Consider the following 25,344-nt stretch of genomic DNA (forward strand, 5'->3'; position numbering starts at 1 on the left):
ACTCAAGATGAGGAGGCCTCTCCTCTAAACTTCCCTCCAAAGCTTCCCCTCAAGAGTGTGCACCGCTGTGTAATGTATCACCCCGAGCGAGCCAAACAGCCTCCTTTGAACCGTGCAGAGCAGACTCTTTCAGGGGGGATAAAAGGTCATGGAAAGCCTAATGAACAGGTCTAATTGCTGAGGAGGAAATGGATTAATTGTGGCACTTAGCTGGTTAACATGGGATCTGGGGTTGAAGTAGGTGGGGGCTCGATGGAATAGGCAACTCAGGCATTTCCAACCCTGGGGTTGAAACCTCAAAATGGAAATAGGATCCCTTATGATCCTAAGTATAGGCATTATAATGAGTCCATTAATATCCTACATGTGTTTTCATATATAGAAATATGGCCACTACACTAAAACAAGCAGCTTAACTGTTGAATTAAATGTCCACTTATTAGCTGGACAGTTGTTAATAAAAAAATGGAAAGCTTCTTTTAACCAAACAATCTCACCTCACGGTCCTTTATTCTGGAGCTTCCGAGCATGTCACACAATCTTTGTCAGCAGATGCAGTTTGTCCAGCTGTCGCACTTTGAGGACTTTTAGCCCAAAATTTCAGTCTGCTGTGTTTGGTATCTGTGAAAAGGTTGAACGCTGCAATTTAAAATACATTTTAAGAACTCTCAGTTGTGCAACATACAGAATTTTTTAATATTGGACTCACAGGACTGTCTGGAAGAGTTGACAAGAGAAAAATGAAAAGGAAAAAAAATCCACATCTCTAACATTTTTAGGAAAACAGCCACCAATAATGTGCTGTACTAAGTATTTCTGGGCTTGTTTGTTTCGGAGTATGTTTTTTTTTATTTCCACAAGTACAAATGTAGACAACAGAAAGTCGCCTATTAAAGGGGTTTAACATGAAAAATGTTTTAGGCTATATAATTTTAAATAGGAAAACATGGTCACAGATTTTATGCCAGGAGCCCATTTTTATCAACATTTACTTTTTTTTCCTTTTACTTTAGTGGAAGTCAACTGCGATGTAGGGACAGAACCAGTTTAGTTCATTTTGGTGAAGGCTCCACTGTACAGACTAAACTGCAGGCTTTGACAGAGGTGTGGTCACTGGTCTGTGTTACTGTTGTTTTTAATGGACACAGTCCGAGTAGTGGAGACTGTGGCTGCCTACACATGGCTCGGGGGGGGGCTGGGGCTGATTTAGATGTAACAGGGGAAAATAGGAAGATAAAGATGTAATTCAGAAGCCTCAGGGTATGAATTGTCCCAATTGGTTATGCAGACATACACACGGACGCATACACATGAATATATACATGCACAAAGATACTTGAAGTACACATGTGACCACTGCAGCTCCCCTGCACACATTCATGTCATGTCAGCAGAGGAGACTGTGGGGAAGATGTTATTCTTGGCTCAGTTGTGTTGAGCTACAGTCCAGGCAGCCAGGCAGGCAGGCAGTAGCTGCTGCGGGGCCCCATCATCCCCCCTTGTAGCTCATCCTATGGCTGCAGGACTGGAGGACGTACATCCAAGAACACACACATGTACACTGCATTTGCTGAGGCAAACATTTTTTCCAGTTTCTTTAATCTGGCACATTTGCAGACTTGTACACGCTGGTGACATATGACAGTTTTCAGTAGAGTAGTTTCACATTGTTTCTTTCTTGTCAGTAGGAGAGTTTGAACGTGTAATCTCTAACTAAACCACAGTCCGTTAGCTCTTCAATCAGGTCTCGTTTTCTGAACCCCTCCAGACTGTATAAGGCCAGGAGCATGGGTCATACCTTACACTGATTTATGTTTTTTTGCTATTATTTCCTGGAAGCTTCTACTTTGATCAATCCGTGTCACGGTCACAACCAAAACTCTGAGTAGTTTACTGTCAAAAAAAAAAAAAGAATAGAGATTAAAAAAATGTGACAAATAATAAGTTCAAAAAAATGCACAAAAGGGACAAAGTGTGTTTAAATTCATAGCACAAACAAATGCTTTAAAGTGTGTTGCATTGAATAATATTCTTCATGGACTTTCAGAAAACATAAAGTTTTGAAGTTTATCTGAAGATTATCTTTCTGCATTCAAAACAGAACAGCTTGACTGTGGTCAAAGTGCTTTGCTTTTTCCCAACTCCGAGAACTCATGAGCTTCATTATTCTGGACTCATTGCTGAGCTTTCATGACCTTAATTTCATGGTTCTCAGTTCTGCTTGATTGGATTTTCTAGGGCTGATTTTCAGCTTGTGATTTCATTATCAACTAGTGTGAAGGAGATTTCAGGAAACAATAGAAAAAAAAAATCCAGCAGAAAACATCATGGTGGCTGGTTGTGGCTCGTTTGAGTCGATCATTGTCGGAGTATTTTTGATTATCTCAATGTAGTTTGCACATTTGACACGTTTGGTGCTTGCAAGCTTAAGGCTTTGTAGTACTTTGATGTTGTCACCTGTTCTACCTTGATGGCTTTTGTGAGTATGTTTTCATCTTAAGACGGATTGGGTGTGGTTTATTTCACCAGGTTGATTGCAGTTGCACCAAGTAGTGTCAATCCAAAGAAAATGGCCTAACTCCACCTTAAAATACTTTGGTGGTTATGTCGGAGTATTCTGGCTCTTACTGCATCATTATACAGTAAATACCCACGACCCCACCAATTAGGTATTTTATTAGGGTAAAACAAACCAAGAACCTGGCAGAAGGTGTTTTGAGAAAGTCTTTGACCCATACGTGATCCGTGGTGTGTCTGACTTCAGCGAGTGGAGAGCCAAGCAGAAAGGAATGAAATGGCCCCTCTGAACGCTCCCCAGCCTCGTAACACAAGCCTGACTCTGCAGAATAACAGCCCCAGCTGGCACTCTCAGGAACACTGCTGCGAGAAAACACACCGCACGTGACCTCGGCTGACCCGCGTGTGTCGGTGTGCTGCATTAATTGTGGTTGTAGTTGGTTCGGCCAATGCCCATAAAAGGCGTGTGAGTGAGTGTGTATAACGTCACCTCTGCTACGCTCTCTTGTCCCCTCAGCACAGTTTGGATCATGTGGACAAGAGACCTGCTGAGGTTCGGTAACGTAACGGGCTGATGTGAAGAAGTAACTGGCTGAACGTTGGTGAACCCACTCAGGGTGTGGTCTCTGGAAGAGGACGAGACACATGAAGGGAGCTTTTTGGCGGGAACACACTGTCGCCGTGGTGATTTGCTGATGCTAGGGGTTGTGGATTTGTGCTTTGCCAGCATGTTCAGTCAGCTGATGTCTGCACCCTGCACCATGTCTCATCGACTTACATCACTGGGTATCTGCTGGCTGTTTGGTACACACACACACACACACACACACAAAGACACACACACACCCGTACACAAGGAAATAAAAACAAGGTCAATCACACCCTAACTCCGGGAATTTTCCCTCCTTCAAACACATACGTGCTCAGCTATATGTGGTGTGCTCATACATTACTGATCTAGTTAAATACCCAGCTGATGTGATCACTGGCCCTCGGGGAAGCTCTGTGAGAACTTTCATCAGATTAAAATCAATCTTGAACAAAGTGGATTTGAAAAAACAAGGTGTTATATTCCCTTTTAAGTTCTCACAGCTTCTCAGACTTTCCCTCACCCTTTCTTTCTCTCTTTTTTCCCCTCCCTCCACTCACATGTTCTGCTCACCCTCTCTGTCTGTGTAATCCAGCTTTTGGTTTATTCTACTGCCGCGTTTTTTTGCCGCACAACCTGTAACCCTCTGTGTTTCATCTCATCCCTCTTCCTTGTTTTCCTTCCGTCTCCAGTCTGTCCACTGTTTCCGACTGCACAGAGCGATAGCCCAGAGGTCAGAGCTGGAGGTTGACTGGCTCATGTCCCTTACTGTCTAAGGAAATGTACATTTTGATGGGAGTAATTTGTTTATGCCGACAGCATTTCCAAAATGCTTTTGAACGATCACGTTCTTTCAGAAACTTCCCACTTCCATTCAAGAAGTTGCATTGGTCGGAGTAAACTCTGTTAAAATCTTATTTCAGGTAAATGCCACAAAATGTGTTCAAAGGAAAAGTGAATTACTTAAACTCTAGAGGCACAATTTTTGAGTGAAAAAAAAGACTATTTAAGTAAAAAACAAGACCAGTGAAGGAAACCATAAATATGCAGGACTCCCAAACTAAATGGCTGATACTGCTGAATTCCAGTCAAAAGATGTTATAACTCCTTGGTTCTTAATCATTTTGCCTGTTGAGAAATGAGACACAAACCTTTGTATCTCACCACAATATCCATGACTAATGTGAGTCTCTCCCTTCTCCTCTGGGCCCGTGGTGCAGTGTTTTATATTCACCGACATTCAGTAGTGTCATGGTACCAACCCCTGAAAAAGTCCCTTAAATGAAATGGAGCTCAACAGAAACTAGACTGTGCGCCAGCCAGACGCTTTGATTCCTTGGTCTACAGATTTGCAGTTAGTAAACATGATGGGGAAGGAACATCAGAGGCCTGCACTGATAACCCAGGTGCCTGGATAAGCACGATAGGACGAGGGCCAACTTAGCACACACTGAGTGTGATTAAGCTCTGAGGCTAATGTCTAAATGTGCATCATCACCTGCCGAAACCAAAACACAAGATCGACCCACACAGTGATAATCTGATGTGTTTGTGTTGGTGCACGCTGTTATATTAGCATTGTATAGGATCTACAGGTAGATTACAGTGTATCTATTGTAGTTCTCGCTAAGTGTGTTATCAGTGGTGTTAACAAATTCTTGATTATTTGGTTTTCTGTCTAAATCCTTCAGGACACTCTAATTTCCAAGAATGCTTACTTGATAGATGTACTTCCTGCTCTGCCCACCCCCCTTTTATCTACACTGTGCAGACAGTCTCATGACATTATGGGTAATCACTGTCTATCTCCCCTCCTGTTTGTCTTGGTGATTCTATACTGATCACTCAGTCCTACACCTGGCCTGTGTGACATGTAACTGAGGCCCTTGGTCTCATGAACACCGGTGTCTGTGGGGATGGGAGACAGACGGCCTCTCTGATGGTCACTCTGTCGCTCTGCTGCCACCTCTCAAAGCCACTTAGGTCCCTGTATCCACTCCAGCCCCCAACATAGGAAGCGCTTTCCAGAGCGGAGGAATGTTCTGCATTTGGCTTTGGGCTGTTTGTGTGCTTTAGAAATGTTGGATAATAGGAGCATGCACTGAAGTGAGCAGTCATACTGACCCAGTCGCATGTTTGCACGCAAACGCAGGTATACACGTGTACAAACATACTCACGTACATAAAAGCAAGCACAAATAGATCATATAGTACACGGACAAGCTGAGTGCACAAACATTGTGTACGCAAACACACAAACATCTCCCCCTGCCCTGTGGTTTTTGCTTGGCCTGTTTTTCCCAAACGAGCGACTGCTTCTTTGTTGGGCTGGAAACTGCAAAATAAGCAAAGCTCCGGACCAGAACTTGCTGCCAACTTTGTCGGCTTCACAAACTCGTAAACCGTGGACACTACTGTTTTTGTGACACTCTGTGCTCATGCTAAAAAACTACTCCGTGGGCTTTTTGTGTGACCCATCATTCTTGTTTTCGTTTGTATGTAGAGTGTGTTGAATCAGGGGGACGGGGGTTTGGTACTAATGCTTTCCAGTCTGTGGCTGGTTTCAGTTTCCCTCCTGCGGTGGACGCGGATGGAGAGAGAGGGAGAAGGGAGAATTAGTGTGTGTGTGTGTGTGTGTGTGTGTGTGTGTGTGAGGGACAGTTAGGGGCTGGGGGAGTCACAGGGAGAAATTCCCAGGGCATCTTAAACTGGAATTATAGTTCTGTGAAGACACATTTAAATGCCTCTGCAGATCTATATAGAGAAGGGTGGTATGGGTAACCGTAGCTTTGCAGAACAACTGACACACTTTTTTCAGACTTTATTTAGAAATATAGAAACCAAAGACCATGTTCTGCAAACATATCCTAAAGTCAGAGACTATGTTACAAGTTATGAATGTCTTTCCATAAAAGTCCTGAATGAGAACAAAGGCAGAATGAATGAAAACTCAAATCTCAACAATGCACTTGATCTAGTCAAACCTCAGTTTTGAGGTTAGATCAAGTGCATAAAAGTATAAAAGAAACAGCTGCATAAACATGTCTGAATGAAACCTGTGAGCTAGGCTGTGGCCATATGAATAAAATCTTTTATTACAGAATTTGTCAGATTATATAGCAATATCATATAAATGACGGAAGGAACTCTTAAAATCCAATATTGCCATAAAGCAGTCTGGCTCTTTGATTTGCAGTGACCAGAATGGCCCAACACAGCCAGAGACATTAAAGGGAATAAATATCACGCGATAAACTGCATGAAATTTAAATTGTCTCATGTATATTCTCTCATACGGCTCAGACGTGTCATCGACATCGCGGCTCTTACACACCACATGCACAGATTTTCCAATCTGAGTTGAATGAAATTCTCCGGTCATTTCCTGGAGCCGCACACTGACTTTTTTCATCTCTCTCTCTCTCTCTCACACACACACACACACACACACACACACTCATAGCCCCCTCCTCCTCCTCTCCTGCCTGCTCCTTCCCTCCCCTCACCACCCCTCTCTTTGACTGCTCACTCACACAGCAGTGGGCTGTGTAGGTGGACACTACATGTCCCGCTTCTCTCTCTCTCTCTCTCTCTCTCTCTCTCTCTCTCTCTCTCTCTCTCTCTCTCTCTCTCTCACACACACACACTCTCGCTCCCTCCCTCACCTCCTCACCCTCTCTCGCTCTCTCTCATGCTGTCACATTCCAGTTGTCTAAAGCCGGGTTTAACTTTCTCTCTCTCCCTGAGAGTAGGAAGGAAGGGGAAACTAAAGAGAAGAGAAGCCTTAGAAAAGCCTCCACTGGTTATTCTCTCCGGATGAGAAGAAGAAAAGAAGAGGAAACTCTCTTCATACTTCATTTGGCTTAAAAAGGGGGAGTCACCATAAAGGAGCATACCTTCTTAAAGGGACTATCCTTTTTTTTTTTTACCTCCCTCCCTCCCTCCCTCTTACTTTTCCTTTTTTGGACCGTGCTCTCTCATTCTGGTCGGACCCAGACCCCGGCGGACAATTCACGTGAGCACTTGTTTTTACGGCAAAGCTGGTCCTAGCTCTCCCGGCGGGACCGAGAAGAGGAGGAGGAGAAGGAGGAGGAGGAGGAAGAGGAGGAGGGGGGAGTGTTTGACAAGACAGACAGCCGCACATACACACACACACACGCAAACACACACGCTCTGAGAGAAAGTTACTGCCCGGATCCTGGAGGATTTTCCATTCCACGATGAGTGTGTAAGTGTCACCTTGTCCTCTGTCTGAGGTTGGTTCTGTTTCTGTGCTGAGGTTGTGAGACTTTTGAGGAGTCGGACCATCCTTCTTGCTTTCTATCTTAAAAGCTTCAAACTTTGGATGTGTAAGAGTTTATTTATTTGCATATTTAATCCGTCATTTGCTTGTTGTGAGGTTTAAATCCCTCACCTTGCGCTGCCCTCAGGAATGTTCTTGCTTGTTTTAGCTCTCGCTGTTGAGGATGTGAAAACATATGAGTGTTAAAACTGGTGTGAGTGTGTCTGCTAATTATTTGGACGTTCGTGCGTGTCTGTCTTTCTGTGTGTGTGTGTGTGTGTGTGTGTGTGTGTGTGTGTGTGTGTGTGTGTCTTCAAATTCCGGTGAAACATGAGGAAACAAGTGTTCAGGAGCTGAGAGGGAGATTTGCCAGGTTGACTGACTGGATTAGACTGTGACAGGGAACTCTAGGTCTCACGTGTGGACAGATGAGATCACGTAGATACACACAACGATACACACAACAATGCAGAGAGATACGCACGACTAAACCAATACCTGACAACGCCCTGTCAGCATCGGTACCTTTAATAGCGACTGTGATACTCTTTATTTTTTTTCATGTGTCCCTCTGTGTGTTTGTGCTTTTAAAGGTGGTCAGTGTTTGTTCCTAATGAGCTGCTGGTAGTAGCTACTGATCAGAGCAAGCCATGTTGGCAGAGTTTGACTCCACTGTGATTAACCACAGGGAGCATAATACAGTAAAACCAATGGGGGCAACAAGTTGTTCACACACTCAAAACACTGGTGCTGACTCAGAGTGAGCACAAGCAGGATGACTGAGCTCACTGGGAATATGTCACTTCAACTCCAAAACTGACACCCTCTAAAACTTTTATAGGGCTGCGGCAGGCCTAATGATTATTTGTATTCTTTATTGATTAATTTACAGTTATTTTCTTGTTTAATTTGTTAATCATATGGTCAAAAAAGAATGAAAAAATGACAGCCGGTGTATCCTAGAGTCCAAGGTGATCTTATTTTTTTCAGAGCAACTCTCGTAAAGCAAAAGATATTCAGTTAACAGTAGGGAAGCAGTAAATCTTTACATCTGAGAAGCTTAAAGCAGCATGTTTTTAGTTTTTTTTGTTAGTTTTTTTGCTTGCTTTCAACTATTTTAACACATCTGTGCAATACATTTCCTTTCTTGTGCTGGTTTACATTTGATATGTTTGAATTAATTACTGTATATCTCTAGTGAAAAATTCTGGACGTCTGGACTAGACCTTCGGCTGATTGGTGGTCAGTGGCTGCTGAAGCTATTCTCATTTTAATTATATGGGATTCAGACTATTAATTGTACTGCAAAATTGAAAATTAATGAGAAAATTTAGGAAAAGATTCAGAGGAGTGATTCAGTGATTCAATAAATTAGCTTTTTTTTTAATCACTTTACTATATAGGAACCTGATAGCTGAGCTGAACCAGGTTAGTCAGGCTCATCATTTCATTGTAATGTAGATGGGTTCTTTGTTTCATCGGATGCTGAACTCCATAGAAGTCGAGTGTTTAATCCACATGTGTAATTGAAGCAACCCTTCCTGCAATTTAACATGTGTTTTATCAAAGAGGCCTGCCTTGAGCGCAGCACTCCCAGCGCTGCATTCGCTGAACACCAAAAACATACGTCACCCCTCATAAACAGGACCGAGAAACCCAGTGAGCTGCTCACACCAGACAATGGCGCAGTCAGTTCCTGGGCTCCAAAATGACAAAATTGTTTAGATGGTTTCCAAATGGTGTGTGTGTGTGTGTGTGTGTGTGTGTGTGTTTTCCTGTCTGTTGTGAGCATGTGTATACAGTAGGTCTGTGCTCCTGCCTCCCTGTCGGTGAGACTGTAAATGCGGGAGCCTGTTTGTGAGTGCACGCATCCACACCTACCTCTCCCTGTCAGCCAGGTTTCCCTCTAATTGACGCCTGGCTGTTCCCCAGTAGCGCCAGTTTTGCAGTGCCGGCGAGGTCCCTCCCAAACCACAAGGGACTCTTTGTTTGTAATTTATGAATTAGTGTGTGGTTTGGGTTACGAGAAGAGAAGGCAGGCCAGAGACTGACAGCACAGGAACAGGAACAGGAATAAGCCCGGCCTGCTTCAGCGCACATTTTCTTAGCTGGATGTTAACTCACTTTTGTTTATTATTCCATATTAGCGGTCTGGGTGTCCTCAGGAGATGGATGGAGAGATTGAAATGGCAGTAGAAATGATTAATGAGTGAGATGAATGGGCTTTTCTTTTGCACCCCCTTTTCCCGCTCACCACACACACACACACACACACACACACACACACACACACACACACACACACACAAAGAGATGTGACTCCATGTTTGACAATGCTGTGATAATCTGTGTAAATCTGTGTCCGGCCATCAGATAAGGCTGACTGCTCAGTTGTAAAAACACGCAGGCAGAGCTCCTTGTTCTCTCTCTTCATCTTCATCGTGTCACATGAAGACCCCCCCCCCACTCTCTTTCCGAGCTCTCTTTCCGCCATCTATTCGCTTCCTTTCGCTCTTTTTCATCAAGTGGTTTTATTTACTTTGTCTAGTCTGAATGGAACCTGGCGCTGGACTAAGCTTTGGCCTGGTTCTCTCACAGAGAAGTAAAGCCCTCTTTCCTGCCCCCCCCCCCCCCGTTTTTTTTTCTCTGCCCTTGATTTGATTTTTATCCTTTTCTGCTCTGTTCTCTGTTTTTGAAACCCAGCATACATTCTTAATGGCTTCAACTCCTCTGGAAGGGTGTTTTCTCTTTTTCCTCCCCTCCTATACTGCCCTTCCTTCCTTCCCTTCTTCCTTCCTTCTTTCCTTTTTTCCTTCTCAATAAAAAAAATAAAAGTCATTTTGAAGTGGGAGGGTGAGGGGGTGTCCTGATAGCCAAAGCAGATGTGACCCCCTCCCTCCCAAAAAAAAAAAAAAACTTACTGGCATTCTTCAGCACCAACATGCAGCTGCTTGCAGGGGGTGCTGGGGTTCTCCTACACCCCATATCCCACCCTATACCCCCCCACCTATACATCCTCATACCACTATATGGCTTTGCCTCCTCCTTTCACTAACTTAATGTCCCTAGCATAACTGGCATCAGCAATGACTCCACCCTTATATCATGACTCTATTCTCTAGCTGCCAGCCACCCCCAGTCTTGGTTATTATACACCACTATTCTCTGTTAACAAGCCGACTCTACAAACCATAGTTGTGCTTCCAAACGGTGGAGCCCTTTTCTTTATAATTCATCCACAAGAGCCGAGCTTTCCCTTTCCTCTTGGGCCAGCTCTTTGAAATGGATGGAAGTTTTAACAGACTGTCTTCTGCTGGCGGAGCAGTGTTTTATCGCTCCTCTAATGTCTGTGTTATTGCCCGGACTGGTCCTAGATGGAGGGATTTGAGGAGACTCATAGCCGTGGGGGGAGTTATTTATCTCCCAATGAGACTGTAGGGGTAAGTCGCCTGGATCCTGGTAGATTTAAAGGTCATCGAGGTGAGGGAGGGTGAAAAAAAAAAAATGGCTGCAGTTCGCATGCATGGGGGAAGGAGCAGAAATTAACACCTGAAGATCCAAAACACACAAAGGAATAGTCATTTTTGTGCTGGTGTGAAGATACATACTGTAACTGATGCACTTATTGTTACTTCATGTTTGAGCTCCACTGTGCAGAGTCTGAAACTGAAAGGCTGTTTTCACATTCATCTGCTGAAGGGGGAAACTTTATCAGTGCACCTTAAATCAGATTGTAAGACGTGTATGTACGAGCAGGATTTTGTGACATCACAACTAGTTTAGAAGGTAGTTATCATTAAATATGCAACATACAAAAGTAGACACATGAAGCCTCCGGTGCACAAACACTATGAATGATCTTTTGAAGTTGGAAACATCTTGTAGCGAGTAGTGAAACTTTTAAAATGAATGATGTTTGCATCTTCATAGATTTTGAATATTTGAATGATGAAGAAGGAATACTTTTTTAATGAGGTAGCTGAACCGTTTTGTGGGGAAAAAAAACACATGATACAGAATTTTTTTTAACAGTATTTTATATTTTATATGTCCCAACATGTATCTTGAGTGGATCTTTAATGTGATGTATCTTTGTTACTCTTGTTTGTTGCAATGGAGGGAACATGAATGCAATGATACCACGCATACACAGTGGATTGGTAGCTGCAGTGTGCTACCAGGGAAGCTGTGTGTGTGTGTCCAGCTCATGCTCAGCTCTGGAAGATGTGGACATGTGGACAGCATGCCAGAGACGCCCTTGAATGGCTTTATTCAGCAGGGTTTCTGCCTTTTTCATTGCCCTTTAGCAATCCAAGCTCACCCAGCAAAATTAAATTTCTCTCCAAGGCACCTTGGTCAGGGTGAAGGACGCTGCACCTCTGAGAGAGAGAGAGAGAGAGAGAGAGACAGTGTATGTTTGTGTGTGTGTCTGTGTGTGTGTGTGCGTTTGCGTGTGTTTTCCTGCATGTGTTGGCCTTAGACGAACCTAGTCCAGTTAAATAAGCCAGAGCATTGCACCAGGAGGAGAGCAGAAAAAGAGCAGTGTTGAGGTGCATACCAACTGTGTGAGTTCATGTCAGTGTTTTGCCAAAGGTGTGTATGTTTGCACACTTCCCTGTCAACTGGGTCAACTGGTATCTGCTAGAAACCGTGCGTGTCCTTGTAATAAAAGGATGCTGTTTGACACTGCAGTTCATACTGGAAACTGAAGGTCCGTAGACAGATATGCTCATGTAGCAACTAACAGTTTTCATACACATGAATACAAACAAGGTTGTGTAGAATTTTTTCTGAACAAACAGTAACTCAACAAAATAACATTGTCCTTCATCAAAAGTCATGATAAGATGCGTTTTTGCCTTTGTGATGTCAGCCCATGTTACCGTTGGGTTTGGGGGTGAGAAGAAATGTCACGGGGTAAAAGCAGCAATGCTGACGTTCTCTCCATGGGCACTGGCATGGAGTAGTATGTGCTGTGTTTTTACAGCCCTCTCTTTGCCCCCACCCCCACCCCAGCTCACCCTGCCTCACCCCCATTAAACTCAATTTGTTCTGAGAGGCGAGGATCGCTGTGAGCCCAGAAACATGTGCTGCTCGGGCAGAGAAGACTGCCAAACTGTTGACTTAGAGAGGCAGAAACATTTATAACATATATTTTTAAATAGTTCAGCATCAAAATATTGCTTGAATGTATGAACTGTGGTTGGAATGCTTTGGAAAACAACGTTGCCAACAACATGCTTTTCACCATCCTAACTGAATTGAGAAAGAGAGAGAGACGCAGAGAGAGGGACAAAGACAGAGAGACTCTTTAGTTCAACAAGGTTTTTATGTTTTGGCTCGGTTGACTCCTCATTAGAAGCCTGGAGACTTTCAAAAAGCCCAAACACTCCTAAACAATCCTCCGAGACTTTCATTAAAGGTTGAGATGTTTTGCAGCAGGATTACAGGGTGTAAATCTCAATGAGGAGACACTGAGAGGAGGTTTCTATCTGAAGTGGGCGCACGCTTCAACGAGGTTTCAACATACAGCAAACATGTGTTTCGGGTTGTGTCGCCTTAGTAGTTTTATCGCTGCTTTATTTCAGGTTTTAGAAATTAGCAGACATGCTTAATGATGTCTGCAGATTTTACAGCCCAGGCTTGTTGAATGAAGCATTAAATGGCTAGCTGCAGATGTGAGGCAGGTTTTCAGAGCATCTGCTGTGATGTCAAGCTTTTAGCACTAAATTTTATCCTATTGCCTATGACTAATATTTTTATACAACCATTAGCTACTGATTCTGCAATAGAGAGCAGAGTTTCAAGGTGGTTCACTGATACAGGACATTGGCTTCAAGTAGACTTTGAAGTATACTTGTTGTAGATGAAAGCCCTGGTTACTTATAGCTGAGTAATGAGATTTGACATATCTATGTAAGGTTCTATTAAAAATGGAGAGACACCATCTGTTCATACTGAACTTCAAAACAGTCTTTAAAAACAATTTTCTTTCAGCAGTTGCTCTAATAAAATACACGGCATATATGGGAAAGTTTAGATATTTATATTGTATTAGTGCATATTATTATTGGGCTTATTTGATCAGCAGGTCTTAGATTAAAATCCTCAACTTTGACTTTAGTTGCATCATATGCTCAAACACCAAGCAGAGGAATTTGACAGCAGCCTAATGAACTGACTGCAACTCATATCTTTTAGAGACCCTTACAGGAAACTTTTTCGAGTCTGTCTAGACCTCAGATCACCTGACACGGTCTTTGCTATGGGTGCTTCACCAAGATAAAGATCAGAGATTCAGAAGACACAGCACACAGAGCCCATGTCAGCATGTGGTGGACAGCGACCACAAATAGTCGGGGTCATTCCACTTATCAACGCGTCCTCTGTGGAGGGTGGCCTTACTCAAGACAATATTGATCTCTGATTGCTGTTTTCAGGGTCAGAGGTTATCTAGGCATCAGCAGCTGATGGGTTGGTCCTGTGTACCAGGCAAAGGTCAGGAGGTTGTTTCTGGAGGAAGTAAATTTCACAGCTCATCTGTTGAATGTTTCTCATGGTTTCCAAGCATCACTATCTTTTCTCTATTTGTTCTTTACTGAGGAATATAAAAAGAAGGATGATGAACAGGATGATTCTGGTTTATGGCCTTATTTTAGTGGTAGCGGGCAATGTTTCTATCTGCTATGATCACATTGCATCGAGAAAGTAAATCACTAGATCTGGGCAAGAAACACAAGCAATCAGACAACCTTAATGATTTTTAATAAATCCCCAGGTTAGCCAAATTTATTTAGAAGAGAATGTAATGACAATTTACATGTTTGACTTTGACTTTACAGAACTGACCATAGTTGTGTATACACACAGTTTTCTGTGTTTTACACAAGCTGTTTCTCTCTTCTTCAACTCTTTATGCTAAGCTAAGTAGCTGCTGGCTGTAGCTTCATATTAACATCGAACAAAATCATCTTAATAATCACAATCATCTGCAAAAAAACCAATAAGCGCATTCTCCAAAATGTTGAACTATTCTTTTAATTTGTTTATTATGACTTAGGTCGCATATGCTCTCCCACATATACTGCAGCTTTACCACTTTGTTGTGTCAATATTAAACTCAGTACTTCATAGCAATATGATTCCCCGAAGGCTTAAAATATATTCTCCCCCACTAGGCTGTGTCCTCCAGTCTGTCTTAAACAGCCTGCAGGCTCTGTGTCCCAGCATAGCCCAGTACAGTAGAGCCATGCTGGGCTGTTATTTAAAAAGAGAACTCCATCACTCTGATCTCCAGCCAGAGCCCACTGATCTACCCTCCAAACGCCACCTCGGCCTCGCTCTTGCGTTTCCTTCCAACTGAGGATGAAGGGATGATGGAAGGAGGGATGAAGAGAGGGAGAAAAAGGAGGGAGGGAAACATTCTCTCTGGCCTTCTTTGGCATGCCGTTTTTTTTTTTCTGCTTCTTTTCCCAGCAGGCCATCTGTTTCCTGTCTGCAACATGACACCAGTACCCGATTGGGTTCTGCTACTCCTGAGGTGTGCATGTGCATGTATGTTTGTACATGTGTGTGTGTGTGTGTGTGTACTCTTTTAGGGTCTATGAGTAGCTTCTATGCTAACACACCAAGTCATTTATGTTGGTACAAATTGGCCCATGTGCTCTCATGTGATACAAGTGTGTTATGGAAGACATGCTTTACCCAGAGTGTGTGGGAACCACTGACTTGTGTATCATTGATTCATAATGAGTGTGCACAGTGGCTGATGTGATGTGGTAATGCATTTTTTTTATTTTTTGGCCTCAGTCTACCTTAAGTCGTACAGATACACTGTTTTACCATTTTTCACACTTGAAATGAAATGAAGTAACGCTGTTCGTTTTTAGTTTGTAAATGAAAGGAAAGTAAAGAATGTGCACTCAGTGCCTAGGAGGAAATACACACTTGAAATCCTGAAGTTTGCAGTTGTCGATCTGATATAAACATGGTCGTATTGGCCATTTTGTCAGTCTGACCACTGTTAATTCTTGTGAAGGCTTGAGGGGGCAGTCTCTGTTTTGATCTTGGCTTTTCTCCACTAATAACAGTGTAGAGCTGGCTGGATGAGTCTGGATAATCCCCACTCTCCTCTTTCACTTGCTTTTTGTGACAATTAAAAAGAAAAGAAATGAAAGTCTGTTGACCAATCAGCTTTACTGACAATTCAGGAACAGTTTTAAGTGGTAACTTGACAGCAGACAACGCATCAAAAAGAGAAAAATCTGACTGGCCTGTCAATCACCCAAAAGTAGCCACTGTACTTCACCTCCCTCAGTTCTTCACTCTCTTTCCCCCTCGCGCCAATGGGGATTTTCCACCCTTAGGCCCGCACTGAAAAGCTGGACATCTCTCTCTGCCAGTGTGTTTGTTTTTAATCGACGTGCATAATGACGTCCGTCAGCTAAAGCGAAGCCAGACCTCCAAGTTGTGTTTGTTTAGCGAGGCCACAGCGGATCCAGGCCTCCGTAGGTCTGGTTCGTGCCTTGGCCAAGCCAGACAGATTTTGGGATGCTACTTTTATGCAATTCAAGATTTTGGTAGCTTGCTGATGGAAGCAAACACTCACTGTCTTCAGTGCCAGATTCACTGTAGTTCAGAGAAGGCCACTTGGAAACACAGTGAAGTAACTCTGACGTGCAGAGAGGAAAAGTAGTTGATTTCCAGTTGATTGTCCAGCTTTTTCAGACATATCATGAGTAAGTTAGCATTTTGTTCTGTAAATAACATGCATTTAGGAGGAGATTGCTCAGGTCTTCCAGCCAAAGCCAATGACCAATGCAGCTCTGCTGGCGTAGAGAAGCTGCTCTCTAAGATGTGCTGGTTATGGAAGAAAACAGTCAACAATAGTTTTACAAAAAAGCCACAGAAAAGCAGTCGACATGTCAGAACAAAGGTTGCAATAACAGCATGTGATTTCTTGCTTGATAAAAGTACAAAGACTTTTAAAAGACCCACAGACCCCCTTGAGAAATGTTGCAGACGACCACATGTTCTATGTTTTGATCACTGCTCTTTCATTTGCTTAATAAAATGCCCGCCAGTGTTCATATGACAGTTGCCCTATAAAGGTCAGCAGTGATTAAATCATGGGTGGTCCTCTACCTCCTAGCACCACTTTAGTCTTCATTCTGGCACCTCTTATCTTTTTCACATCCTTCACCCAGCTGGGGCCATATCACGGTGTGTATGACTTTAAAAATGCAGGAAATGCTGTAAAGCAATGTTTTCTATAAGTATTAATTTTAATCTATTCCACAGTAGATATTTAAAGGAATGATTTGACACTTTGGGTTAGGGTTAGGACCCAGGAGATGTTTAGCTTAGCTTAGCATAAAGACTGGAAACAAGCTCGTCCAGAGGACACAAAGTCCACTTACCAGCACTTCAGGACTATTTCTTGCCCAGGATCATTAACTTCCTGGAGTCTCTCTTGGTTGCCTAACAACTGTATCTATGATCAACATAATTATACAAATGATACAAGTGATACAAATATTTTGGCCTGTTTGATGTAAGTTTATCTCTCGGCATCACCCTCAAGGGGAAGCCATCATTTTCACCCTTCTCCTTCTCTTTCCATCCCTCCCACCCATACTTCCTGTCTTTGTCTGTCTCAGGCCTGAATATATGTGCTGGAAAGGTGTTCTATGTAATGTGTGTGTGATTTTAAGTGTCAAGAGTTGACCTATGTGTCAGTGTATGCTTGTGTGAGTCTGTTTTATGTCAAATCCGCACCAAACCCCCTGCAGCAATGCGATGTGAAAAAAGACACAACCGTTGCAGATCAAATTGCATTTTCTAACACTATAAGCCACAGTTGGCCTCCTGTCCGAGGATTTCTACAGTGGTTTGATACCGGAAAGATTTACAGCACAGCTGGAAAGAAAACACTGCAGACTGGGCTGAGGACTGAGAAGTCAGATCATCTCAGCTGTGACAAAGGGTTGATTCCCATAGAGAAACAGTTTAGTGAACTAACTTGCACTTCCTATGCACTTTCGCCGCACTTTTTTTACACGATCTCCTTGAATAGATATAGACTAGTACTTTGTACTTACACCAAGCTCTCCCACTGTACTGAAGCGTCAGTGTTGCCCCTCACCTGTGAGTTGCTTTAGAGAAAAGCATCTGCCAAATGAGTAAATGTAAATGTGAACTCTTTACAACCTCTTTCCCCATTAAGGAAAATTGGACACAACCATATTTCAATGTGTATGTGTACATGTTATTTGGATGGCTGTACAGTAACTTCACTTATTGAGGTGTTAATAACAACAAGTCCAAAAACCCGTGGCTATGGATATGATAATTAATAATAAGATATACTAGTTTGTTCATTTGCAAGCCTCGCTTGCCAGGGACTGAAAGTATAGATTTTAAAATACTCCTCTTCCCATATTGTAGGAGTGTGAAGAGGATACAAAGGCCTCAGTGGTTCACACAAGTTCACACAGTGGTCCAGTGGAACAGTGAGCAAACCAAGCAATCCTTGAATTTGTGAAGGGGACTGTGAGAGGGAGCCCTATTTGAGGGCACTAACAGGTGTTATTTCAGTGTTTGAGAAAACTGTGTTTCATGTGCTGCTCCCCTTTGCTACAGCCCTAGGTGCACACTGACACATTGTGCTTGTACAGGATATCTAATTGTGGCTTGGGGACTCAAGAGACAGTTTGCAAAGCTGTAACTCAGTGAGCTCGGTTTCATTATCAAATCACCACCGTAAGGTTACAGACTGCAGGATCTCTGACTGCAGGAACACTTCAGCCGCTGCAGCAGGTGTTTATTTTAAAGACTGTCGTAAAAGTGTCTCTGGCAGCCTCTGTGTCTATCACTCCTCACTCTGTCGGGTCTCTCGCGCTCTTTCTCTCCTCCACTCTTGACCCTGAGGACGTGCATCTGCATCTGCTGTGGCTCAAGCTGTTTAAAGACCGTGACTGAGTTGACAGCAGTAGAGGAAGAAGAAGAAGAAGAAGACAAGACACAGACTGGATGTAACAGGAAATACAGATAGGACAGAAAGACAAACAGATAACCAGTTGCTCTCAGAGAGCCTCTGCAGTGGGGATGGAAACTCTAAAGCTCAGGGTCCACATGGGACAGCTGTGGACCCTGTGAGTCTAACTGCTATTTGTGTTTACATAATTGTAATGTGTGTGTGTGTGTGTGTATGTATATGTATATGAGTAAATATATGTATGTAAGAAACTCCTATATGCCAAGAAACCCAAGCTCTAAGGAGAGAAATGAAAGGAAATGTCTAAAGAAGTTCTTCTCCTCCTTTTTTTTCCTCTCTCATCTGTCTTCCCTTCCTCTTCTGTCTTGATCACAAACAGCTGCTCAGTGTAGCCTGTGATAGCACCCGCCTACCAAAGTCTATTTTCAGAGATGGTTCTAATAATAGCCCATAGCAGAGTATTGTCAAAAGTCTGCTCAGATGGGACAGGTTCGGTCCAGCGTAGGACCAGGTGTCAAACTGCAACTTTTTCTGGTACCTGCTGCCGTGTTATGGCAGCAGACTAAACAAAAGGTGGACGATAATATGCATGTGCGTGCGCGCTGTGTATACTTGTGGTGATAAGAGCGATGACAGGCTCATGCTGACCCAGACCTCACCGTCATTATCTCTGTCCAGGTCCGACCGCTAATATGGCCCAGCACTCTGTCAACACATGGAGAAAAACATGCCTCCCTCTCTTTATTCGCATCGTGAACACGCCAGCTCCCACAGTTTGAGCGCTGTGGTGATGCAGCAGTTATCATGGGCTCACACAGAGAGGTATTACTTAGTCTGAACACTACTGCTTGTGATTCACTCTCACTTAGGGCTCATCTAATTACCTGACAATGACAGGGCGCAGAAGCACCTATGACAGATGAGCGCTATATGAGGCAGGTGGGAGTGTTTAACCAAAATGATAAAGGAGGAGCAATGGAGTGTGATCAAATCATAGAGCACATAATGACACACAGATGCTGAAACACACACTGCTGAGTTTTGTTATGGTGTCTCCTGTCTTTTGTTGTAGTGTATCCTCTGCCATTAAGGACAATGGCTTGTAATCTAATCTGGTCATTTCTAGTGTTTACTGAAAAGCCAATGTGTTATGGAAGGGGTCTTAAACACTGGCTGTGACTCTGAGGTTATACTCTAGCAGTATCTACCCCCACACACTGCCTCTACTCACAGTAGTACCTACAGTTTACTCATTGCATTTAGATTTTCCTAAAAAGAACTAAACTTTAAGTTAGATTGAACTGAATGAACCCATTTGTGCTGACCAACACAGCTCCTTACTGACATATATGAATATTACATTATGCGAGTAGGTGCGGGGACTATTAAACACCCCAGGGAAGCATGCTGTAATGTCACGACTGTTCCATCTTTAACCCTGCTCCTCTCAGTTATTTTCTTTAATGTAGTTTGCAGCATGGAGGAGACCTATTCAGCAAGTTAGGTGCTGACCCTGATGAACCTCTGAGGCTTCTCCGTCAAAGTTGAATGGAGTGAAGCACAGCCTCGAACAACAATAGGCATTTTTAGAAATTATACTCTATTAAACACTGTAATAAATTGTTAAAAAAGAAGGGGTGATTTTAATTTGAAACAGCTGCAGACTAGCAAAGTTTGCACGGACTCAGAGCTGTTTCGGTTAACCTACTGGTATGGATACTTTAGGATACCAGCCCTACTGGACAGTGCCCTTCTATCATCGAATTTTAATCGAGGTAGCACTTCACATTACCAGAGATCAGAATGACGCTTGTTCATCTTATTGTAGCTTCAGGGCTTCATCACTGATCTGTCACTACTGACTGAAAGTCAGACCACAAGCCTTTTGATGTGACCACACAAAAGAGAGGATGAAAGTATGTGGACGGCCAACACTCATCTCAACCCTGTAACTGTCACACAATAACAAAGATGGCTGTACGCCGCACAAACAAAGTTAACTAGAGACCCATTTGTATATTGAGAGGCACTGCTAAGAAAACACTGGGCCAATTTGAGCTAATCATAGTTCATCTTTCACCAAACCTCCGTTCATTCCTCAGGTCCCAGCAGACTTTAATGTGGCCATGTGTTGATTTTATTAACTGCCATGAACGACCAGTTGCTGCCTACAGCTAAAGATAGCGCCATTGTTTAGATCAGCCTTGACATGTGCTGGAACATGCTTGTTGAATGTCGCTGCCTTTATTTCTGTTGTGATTGTGTCTAGACAGGTCCAGCTGCTATCTCCTCTCTCGCTCTCTCTCTCTCTCTCCCCCCGTTCCATGTCAGTGACAACAAATGACAATCTCTGTCTTGACTGTTTTCACAAGATAGTGTCACTTTGACGAGCTCAGCAGCTCTCTGACCCAATCAGAACTCTGCATCCCATTACCTCATGACTCTGATATGACGGAGGGGGTTTAGGCGGGCGGCATGGTTTGATGATTCAGCGTTGGTCACATCCTTGTTGACCCAGCAGAGCATCAGATAATGATGAGGCTGTGCTGACTTTAACAGTGGACCCGCTTCTCCCACATGCAGCTGATGAAGATGTGGAAATGCAAACAATAGAGCTTTTAGAGGGAAGCGTCCAAGTTAGGCAACAGGGTCGGAGGTCACACTAGACTTTGAAAAATGATCCTACAGTACGAATTACTCTAGATTTACAGCATGCTGAATCTAAAATCAAGGCTTTTACACAATAAAACCCTGATTTTTTTTTAAGCAAGCAGATTGATTAATGCTGTTCCCCATTTTTTAGTGAGCAGAATTTTTTGCAGAAAAAAATGGGGAAAAAATAAATAAACTGCTTATTTGAAGCAATTGTATTGTAAATGTCCTGTGTTAAATTGCTTTTCTTTGGGTTTTTTTTTTGTATTTTTAATGTGTTGTTATGACTTGAATAAACACTGATAAATTCTCTCTTAAAAATATGAGCCCAGATTACAGTTCGCATCTGGGAAGCTGTGAGAAAATGCTTCCAAATAAAACCCCACCCAGCAGAATCAGTGATATCACAGGCCAACTTTAGATTTTAGGTTTAATTTTGACTCACTGATGAGAGAGAATTATTATTGTATTGGTGGTTTTCATGCTCAGAGCCTCCTCTTTGTGCATAGTTTGTGGATTATTACCAGTATTGAAGACATTAATGTGTGTATGTGTGTGTGGGGGGTCTAAGGGGGAGCTCAGCAACTGAGCGATTTTCTCACTGATTGTTATGACCCCACACTGTCAACAGAGCATCTATTTCTGTTTCTGCCTCCATGTTAATGACACCAACTGTGTGTGCGTGCACATGTGTGGCGTATGAGGAGTGTTTAAACAGACAAAACAGCTGGGAGTTTTGGAGAATAACTGATGGCTGCGGTGAGGTGAGAGTGATTACGTTCAGAGCCCACGCTCTGGCGTCTGTGTGTGTGTGTGTTGGTCTCACAGCAGAGGGATGTGTGTTATCCATTAAATTAAATGGAGAAAAAAAAAGTCCATGCTTTGCAGCTGAATGTAGGGCAGGGGGCTCAGTGAGGCAGGATGGGGGGTTGAGCCGTTCCACTCTCTCCATCCTGGAATGCTCTCCCTGGGTCTGGATGCTTTTAGACTGTGTCACCATCAAACTACATCTTAGTTTGCCACGGATGTCACACGGTGTACCTGTATTAAATTTAGAAATACTGCACTGCAGAGTTCGAGCCTCTTCAGCACAAGAAGCTCCTGCCAGCTAAAGACTTGTCTGCGCTGACTGGATAAAGAGAGGCTGCTGATTTGATTAACCATTCAAGCATCCGAGCCAAAAGACAAAGCTGAACTTTTCCTGGATCTCCAGGATTTGAGTCTCGGTTGTCATAACTCTCTGCAAAGGTTCTCTGAGCTGTGCCTGCTTCTTATTTATGAAGTTACAAGCAGTCGCTGCAGTGGAAGTCCTAGTTTAGCCAGTTTTCCACCAGATTAGCTCCAGAAGAGTTTTCGGGTGGATTAAAAACCCTGCTGAAAGACACTTTGATGGCAGTCGTTCGGGAGGGGAGCACGTCGCCAACTGGTAACGTTCCCAGCTCAGATTCATTGTTTGTCCGTAGCAAAGGCAACTCGCTGACTCCACATTTTCTCATTTTTGATCCCTTCAGTTTGTGACAGTGTCATCCATATATTCTGTATCCGCTTGTTCCAACACTTGCAAGATGCTCACACTGCAGCTGAAACCCGAGGCGCCACATTTTTTACGGTTTCACAATTGCATGAAACCAAAACTTTCTATCTGTCTTTGGCCTTATTTAGTGGAATGAATGTAAATCAATGGCTGTCTTGAAGTGGGAATTAAACTTGAAACTCCTGGCATGCTGTGGGAAATTGTCAACAGTGTAAATTAAACACAGTTCATAGTTAATGGGCGAAAATTTTCAAAACCACCAATGTGCTGCTTTAAGGCTCCTTGAAGGTTACCACAGTCCCAGTGCATGTTGTAACTCTTGTAGTAGACACACATATACACACACACTGACAACTAAACCTAATAAAGTAATGGAGTAGGTTGGATTGCCCACACTGACATAAAAAAAATTGAGCAGAACCAGGAAAAGCCCTCAGCTCAGACCACCAGTCCCCTGACAGAGTTCACATTACCAGACCTAAACCTGGTCCGCTTTGTGTACACAAGATAAGAGTGAGTGTGTTAATCATGTCCTCTGACACACACGCTCTCGGTCATTCAAAAACGCATGTATGTAGCTCTCATGTGTAGACGTGTGCGACCATTAATTTTCACGGTGTGAGGTAGACGGAGCACATTCATCAGAGGAAACATAAACATGACACTAATACTGCAGCTCGGATGATTTCAGCCACTCACCTACACACATTCACATCCTTACACTGCGCCATCCTCATCTACACCGTACACAGTCTCGTCTGTATATTGAAAGGTGGCTGTCGAAAGTGCACAAACACACACGCACACACACACACACACACACACACATACAGACACTCATGCCCAATCAGCTGCTGTCAGCTGGATACTGTTAGAGTGTTATGGTGGGGGCTGGAGTGAAGAAGAAGGGAGGGAGAGGAGAGGAGAGGAGGAATGCAATCTCAACACCTCCAGCTCCTGCCCTATTCACCTTGCATGTTATTCTGCAGGAATGCCATTAGCTAAGTGAAAAATGGTTGCGTGCACGTGTGTGCGTGTGTGTATGTGTGCGTGTGTGCATGTGTGTATGTGTGCCTGTGTGTGTGTGTGGGTGGGCGGATGGGCTTGTGAATGTGAGTGCGCAGATGTCTGCATGCCTGTCTGTGTGGTGTCTGTGTGTGGGAAGCAGGAGGAAGAGCTTAAAAGGGAACAAAAAGCATTTTTGAGTGTAAGTGTGTCCATGAACATTGAGGCAGTACCTTTATGTTTGTGTATCAAGCGAACGTTGGGCTTTAGACAGCACTTTAATGTTGTAGATAAAGCAGGCACTGTGTGCTGATTGAAACCAGACGCTTCGACTTTTTTACACCAGCACATTGTCTCAATGCACATTTTTCTTTTCTCAAATTACTATACATCCCTTTCAGGAAATGACAGCCCAAAGTGTTACACATTTTATCATCTAAGCACCTGTGTTATCCATAACATAACTATTTCAAGACTCATGCTAGTTTTCAAATGGTGGATATCTGATTTGGAGCAAAACTCTCCTTATCTTCATGCAGCTGCAAATGAATTCCATTTCCTTTCCTTCCTTTCTTTATTTTACACTTTCTCTCTGCGTCTTTTCCCTGCAGTTTTATGAATATACAGCGCAGCATACAACCTGACCTGGCTCAAATTGTACATGATTCTCATATTTTACTTCGCCCAGAGTAGAGTATAATTTAGTAGAGGGTCACCACATTAAGAGTGTGCATCGCAGAAAAGTCATACTGTGGATTAAGCTGTCTCTATAAGGGCCAAATTCTCAGAGAGATAAAGCAGGCCAGGCATTAAAGAGTGCCCTAAAACAATACCCAAAATAATGAGTCCTTCGCAGCCCCCTGTGTGCACTCATAAAGGCTAAAGTATGTTCAAATTATTGGCCTAGGTCTGATCTCATTTCAGATTTAGCGTGGTTTAATATTTCATTATATCCCCTCTGGCTTACGGGGATTTGTCACAACTGCATTCTGCATGGGTCAGCACATGGCCCACAAACACAGACACACACAGGCATGCACACACATTCTGGCCTGCAGAGCCCAGTGAAAACAAAGGCAGGCTCTGCCAGTGTAAACACAGGCCATTGTTATGGGCACTCTTTTCCCGCCTCATATCTTCGCGCCCCACGGCGATCCGGGGCTGTGAGAGGTACAGCGCTGGCGCAGGTCCCACGTTGGTGGAGTTATATTAAGAAATGCGAGGACTCATTTGCCTTGTGTTTATGTGACCGTGTCATTATAATGCAGACTGTAGTGTGTGATTTATGTGCTCGGTTTCTCTCCCTCGCACTCCTCTTTCTCTCTTTCGCTGGTTCAGTTTTTATTGCTTGGCTGGCTAAGTGTGGTTTGTGGCCTTTAGCTTCGAGAGGCTTTAGCTTTTTGACAATTATTTTTAGACAAATAGCAGTCAATTTAAATACTGTACCGACTCCTGCCAACAAAGAAAGCCCATAGAAAAACATGAAATATATAAAATATTTGAATGGTGGGACATGCTGATGTTAAACAAGTGTGCAGGGCCAGGTAATGCATCCATATGTGTTCTGTGTATGCACATGCCTCTGGTGTAGCTGTGCGCCTTTGAAGGCATCTCAATTATATGTTCTGTAGCTGTGTGAAAATGTATATGTGTGAGAGCGTGTGTCGCATCATGGCGTCTCTCAGCTGTGACCCCTGGGCCACATGTGCAGTCAATTAGGGCCAATCAAAAGGCTGTAATCAGGGCGTGGCATGGGGATGGAGGCAGCG

General features: G+C 43.3%; 1 protein-coding gene across 3 annotated transcripts in view; it reads left to right on the forward strand.

Moving 5' to 3' along the window:
* Positions 1-25,344, forward strand: part of LOC139622196 (protein eva-1 homolog A) — a 219,650-nt gene that overhangs the window by 184,352 nt on the left and 9,954 nt on the right. The window contains exon 1 of one of the 3 annotated variants that reach the window (XM_071479430.1): positions 6,638-7,334. The exons of the other annotated variants lie outside the window; for them this stretch is intronic. The gene's annotated coding sequence lies outside the window, so the exon portion shown is untranslated. Of the gene's footprint in view, positions 1-6,637; positions 7,335-25,344 lie in introns of those variants that run through there. 3 annotated transcript variants of the gene reach the window in all.

This window comes from Trachinotus anak, unplaced genomic scaffold (genome assembly GCF_046630095.1).
Source record: "Trachinotus anak isolate AG129_WGS33_773 ecotype Australia unplaced genomic scaffold, CSIRO_AGI_Tana_v1 ptg000005l, whole genome shotgun sequence".
Classification (NCBI taxonomy): Eukaryota; Metazoa; Chordata; class Actinopteri; order Carangiformes; family Carangidae; genus Trachinotus; species Trachinotus anak.